The sequence below is a fragment of the Oncorhynchus keta genome, chromosome 35, assembly GCF_023373465.1.
Source record: "Oncorhynchus keta strain PuntledgeMale-10-30-2019 chromosome 35, Oket_V2, whole genome shotgun sequence".
Taxonomy (NCBI): Eukaryota; Metazoa; Chordata; class Actinopteri; order Salmoniformes; family Salmonidae; genus Oncorhynchus; species Oncorhynchus keta.
Window position 1 is genome coordinate 51,316,797 of NC_068455.1, and position 6,058 is coordinate 51,322,854.

At 41.7% G+C, this 6,058-nt stretch overlaps 1 pseudogene; it reads right to left on the reverse strand.

Annotated features, from left to right (window-relative positions):
• Positions 1–722: 722 nt before the first annotated feature.
• Positions 723–5,768, reverse strand: LOC127915506 (zinc finger protein 420-like; annotated as a pseudogene).
• Between the last annotated feature and the right edge of the window lie 290 nt (positions 5,769–6,058).

Consider the following 6,058-nt stretch of genomic DNA (forward strand, 5'->3'; position numbering starts at 1 on the left):
CAAACAAAACTCATCTCCAATATGGAAAAACATGCAGTCAAAATAAGTTCCATGGCAACTCACTGGCGAAACGCAAAACACAAAACTTTTTGACTGCCCACCTTGAGACAATCAGAAAACAAGTTGTCCTCACCATGGACACAAGCACCAAAAACGCTGTTGTTTTGACAAGTAGCAATAAACTACTGAAATCAATTAGGGTGGAAATCGGGTTGTACGTGTTGTTGAAAGTAACACAACTAAAAAAAACACATGGAAATGGGAGATATATTTTACCTCACTAGTTAGAGGACAACCTGCAGAAGACAGTCAGCTACATTTTGGAGTAATGCATTTAAATTTAGGGGTCGCTAAACAAAGGAACACAACACTTATTTGCTAAAATCATTTGTGCGAGAGGAGGGAGATGAGGTCCTGTTAAAACTAACAGCTCAAAAACCACACGGGATCTGGGAGTCATGTGTACATCCCTGGTTAGAGGACAATTTGTAGAAAACAGATCGCTACATTTTGAATTGTTGCATTTTGATTCAAGTGGGTCACCAACGTGGTAAGTGTAACACAACTGTTTTTTTGAGAGTCAATTTTTATTAAATCACAAATAGTACTCTTCCAATTCAGAGCCTGGATTTCCCCTGAGGCTAATATCCATATCATGTTGAAATCAATTGATAAGGGGGGCAAACGTTTAGGCTTCTACATTTCGACACTATTAAAATACTCATACAACAATGTGTTAACATTCTACATTGTGACATTAATTAATTGATTCATGAAACAACTCCTTCATGCATATATTTTCTAATATTAGATCAGAGATCTTTTATCAGATTATCTCTGGTCACAGTTACGAGATTTCTTTCCTGTGTGTGTTATCTGGTGTTGTACCAGGCTGTTTGACAAAGTAAAACACTTCCCACGTTGATGACAGCTGTAGGATTTCTCTCCTGTGTGTGTTCTGTGGTGTAGTGTCAGGTTTCTAGATGTAACAAAACTCTTCCCACATTGAGAACAGCTATAAGATTTATATCCTGTGTGTGTTCTCTGATGAAGAGTCAGATTGCAAGAACCAGTAAAATACTTCCCACATTCATCACAGCGATAGGGTTCTCTCCTGTGTGTGTTCTCTGATGTGATATCAGGTTGTTTAGATGAGTAAAACTCTTCCCACATTGACCACAGCTATAAGATTTCTCTCCTGTGTGTATTCTCTGGTGGAAAGTCATAGAGCCAGATGTAGTAAAACTCTTCCCACATTGATCACAGCTATAAGGATTCTCTCCTGTGTGTATTCTCTGGTGGAAAGTCAGAGAGCCAGATGTAGTAAAACTCTTCCCACATTGATCACAGCTATAAGGGTTCTCTCCTGTATTTGTTCTCTGGTGTCCAGTAAGCTGGCAAGATTGAACAAAACTCTTCCCAAATTGATCACAGCTATAAGGATTCTCTCCTGTGTGTGTTCTCTGGTGTAAAGTCAGAAACCAGGTGTAGTAAAACTCTTCCCACATTGATCACAGCTATAAGGTTTCTCTCCTGTGTGGATTCTCTGGTGTGATATCAAGCTGGTTGACCAAGTAAAACTCTTCCCACATTGATCACAGCTAGAACATTTCTCTCCTGTGTGTATTCTCTGGTGCACTGTCAAATGGCCAGATTGACCAAAACTCTTCCCACATTGACCACAGCTACAAGATTTATTTCCTGTGTGGAATCTCTGATGAAGTTTAATGCCTGATGATGAGGTGAATCTCTTCACACAGTCAGAGAGAGCAGCAGTGAGTTCTCCTCCCTGTGGATCTCTTCAGGTGTTTCTTGAGGTGTTCTGATCTGGAGAGACTCTTCTCTGCGTCATGAGGTTGTTGTGGCTCCCCGGGTGATCCACAGTATTCCCGTCTCTCTCCTGTGTGAACAACAAAGTCAGACAGATGGTTAAAGGCCCACAACAGTGGAAATCCACTGTAAAAGGTGATGCCAACAGCGTAGCCATGATGTTGTACAACAATTGACGTTTGTAATGAATGTTAAAATTATTTGACAATTGTCTTAAAAGGAGCAAGAACTGTCAAAATCAATAATTTTAGGCTAGAAATAAGTAAAAGTTATTGAAACTCTAAGCAGACAACTTTTGGTCTCCAATATAGGCCCCTTTCTGTGTATCCTAAAATTGCGTCATGAGGGCGATGCACGTGCAATTTGGTTGTAGAAACTCCTCCCCACTAATGAGGAAACTGATAGTTATGGATGTAGTATATCTGCCTGGAGCAAAAATGTTGTGCAAAGATTTGAGTTATTCACAATGTATTCTGAATGTGAATGGGGGAAAACTCAGGGGAGTAACCTCCATGTCCAGGTTGCATATGAGTGCATTTCACACGACTTTGGATTATAAATTGTAAGGATCATTTGAACGTCCTGCTTAATATAATGTTTGTGTCATCTTCGCAAATCAACCGCTTTGTATTTAAAAAAAACACTTCAACCAATAAAATGCTCTTTGGCTAGCTTTTCCATTAGCCTGACAATGAGGGTTTGTACACTGTTTGCCAAATTGGCCCATAACTTCACCTAACATCAAATATACTTATGTAATGAACGAAGAAGCACTTTGGTTGTTGTTGCAAGACATACATAGTGTACTCTAGGACCCATAACAATAACATAGACCTACTGTAGGACCCAAAACTTCACCTAACAACAAATATAGGAAAATAGCACTGTGTGTTGTACAATAGCCTATCCATCAAGGAACAGTTCTCTACACATTGAGCAAAGTATCTCTGTGTGCAAACAGACTAAAGGGGCCCCTGCAGTTAATCAAGCAGACAATAACATTATAAACATCAATTTCTTAGGGATGTTGGATCCAACGTGGAGCACTGCATAACTGTCTTTACCAGAGTACTGAATGAAGAAGCACTTTGGTTGTTGTGATGGCATTGACTGGCATTTAGAAAAATATTTCCTGAATCAGCTGATGATAGATGAACATGTGACTTACTAAACAGCTACAGAATTAAGAATTATGTGTAATTATTGAAGAACCGCGTAAATGACAGTATCTATTTGGGTGTTGTCAATAAAGTTAGGATTTTTATTTTTTATTTCACCTTTACTTCTTATGGCTGGGGGCAGTATTGAGTAGCTTGGATGAATAAGGTGCCCAAAGTAAACTGCCTGCTCCTCAGTCCCAGTTGCTAATATATGCATATTATTATTTTGGATAGAATACACTCTGAAGTTTGTAAAACTGTTTGAATGATGTCTGTGAGTATAACAGAACGCATATGGCATGCAAAAACCTGAGAAAAAATCCAACCAGGAAGTGGGAAATCTGAGGTTGGTCGATTTTCAACTCAGCAGGATATTGGTCAGGCTTCCACGAGATGTCAACCGTCTTTAGAAACTTGTTTGAGGCTTCTACTGTGACGGGGGGCTGAATGAGAGGGGAATGAGTCAGAGGTCTGCCAGCAGCCACGAGCTGGTCACACCCATTCACATGAGAGGTAGCTCCCGTTCCATTTGCTTTTCTGCAAACAAAGTATTTCTTCGGTTGGAACATTATTTAAGTTTTATGTTAAAAACATCCTAAAGATTGATTCTATACATCGTTTGTTTCAACGGACTGTAACGGAACAATTTTGACATTTCGTCTGCAACTAGTGAACGCGCTTTTTTGAGTTTTGATTTGTTTACCAAACGCACTAACAAAAGTAGCTATTTGGACCTAAATGATGGACATTATTGAACAAATCAAACATTTATTTTGGAACTGGGATTCCTGGGAGTGCATTCTGATGAAGATCATCAAAGTTAAGTGAATATTTATAATGTTATTTCTGACTTCTGTTACATTTACATTACATTTAAGTCATTTAGCAGCAGAGACAGAGGAGGAAAATGTAGAGAGGAGGGAGTGAAAGGATGCCAGGTCCGCAGGGAGGCGAGTTTTCCTCCATTTCCGCTCGGCTGCCCAGAGCCCTGTTCTGTGAGCTCGCAATGAGTCGTCGAGCCACGGAGCGGGAGGGGAGGACCGAGCCGGCCTGGAGGATAGGGGACATAGAGAGTCAAAGGATGCAGAAAGGGAGGAGAGGAGGGTTGAGGAGGCAGAATCAGGAGATAGGTTGGAGAAGGTTTGAGCAGAGGGAAGAGATGATAGGATGGAAGAGGAGAGAGTAGCGGGGAGAGAGAGCGAAGGTTGGGACGGCGCGATACCATCCGAGTAGGGGCAGTGTGGGAAGTGTTGGATGAGAGCGAGAGGGAAAAGGATACAAGGTAGTGGTCGGAGACTTGGAGGGGAGTTGCAATGAGGTTAGTGGAAGAACAGCATCGAGTAAAGATGAGGTCGAGCGTATTGCCTGCCTTGTGAGTAGGGGGAAGGTGAGAGGGTGAGGTCAAAAGAGGAGAGGAGTGGAAAGAAGGAGGCAGAGAGGAATGAGTCAAAGGTAGACGTGGGGAGGTTAAAGTCGCCCAGAACTGTGAGAGGTGAGCCGTCCTCAGGAAAGGAGCTTATCAAGGCATCAAGCTCATTGATGAACTCTCCGAGGGGACCTGGAGGGCGATAAATGATAAGGATGTTAAGCTTGAAAGGGCTGGTAACTGTGACAGCATGAAATTCAAAGGAGGCGATAGACAGATGGGTAAGGGGAGAAAGAGAGAATGACCACTTGGGAGAGATGAGGATCCCGGTGCCACCACCGCTACATAGCTAGCTACATAGCCGTCTGTGTATCAAAGATAATTGTGTAGTCTAGAGCGATTTTCTAGGTTAGCTAGCCAGCTATTGTCGTTCTTTTAACGCAATGTAACGTAACGTCTCCTGTGTGTGTTCTCTGGTGCTCTTTAAGGCGTTCTCCTTGTGAAAAGTTTTTCACACATTGCTCAAAGCTACATGACTGCTCTCCTGTGTGTGTTCTCTGGTGTGATACCAGGTTGCTTGCCTGAGTAAAACTCTTGCCACACTGATCACAGCTATAAGGCTTCTCTCCTGTGTGTGTTCTCTGGTGTGTTTTCAGATTACTTGAATGAGTAAAACTCTTCCCACATTGATTACAGCTATAAGGCTTCTCTCCTGTGTGTGTTCTCTGGTGTCCTTTAAGGTGTCCTATCAGAGAAAAGATTTTCCCACATTGCTCACAGCTATATGACTGCCCTCCTGTGTGTGTTCTCTAGTGTGATAACAGCTTGCTTAACTGAGTAAAACTCTTTCCACAATGATCACAGCTATAAGGCTTTTCTACTGTGTGTGTTCTCTGGTGTCCTTTAAGGTACCCTATTCGTGAAAAGTTTTTCCCACATTGCTCACAGCTATATGGCTTCTCTCCTGTGTGTGTTCTCTGGTGTAATAGCAGATTTCTTGAATTAGTAAAATTCTTGCCACACTGATCACAGCTATATGACTGCTCTCCTGTGTGTGTTCTCTGGTGTGATACCAGGCTACTTGACTGAGTAAACCTCTTGCCACACTGATCACAGCTATAAGATTTCTCTCTTGTGTGTGTTCTCTGGTGTGTTTTCATATTACTTGAATTAGTAAAACTCTTCCCACATTGATTACAGCTATAAGGTTTCTCTCCTGTGTGTACTCGCTGGTGTATTTTAAGTTTTGATGAAGATTTGCAATGTTTCCCACAGTCAGAGCAGCAGTGAGGTTTCTTTCCTTTGGGTCTCTGCTGGTGTTTCTTGAGGAGTTCTGATCTGGAGAGACTCTTCTCTGCCTCGTCAGCATCATGATGTTGTTGAGGCTTCCCAGAGGATCCAAGATAGTCCCGTCACTCTCCTGTATAAATGACAACGTCAGACAGACGGTTACAGGCCCACAACAGCAGAAATCCACTGTTTTTTTAGGTAAAAGGTGATGCCCAGAGCATACCCATGAAGTTGTACAACAATTGCCGTCTGTTAAATTATTTGACAATTACGACAGTCAAGGTAGCAACAATCATATTTTGTCTTGTTTTCATATTAGTGGTAACTAGAAATAAGTTATTCAAGTTGTTGAAATCCTAAGCAGTGTGCCAGACGACTTTTGGTCTCCAATATAGGCCCTGTTTCTGTGTTA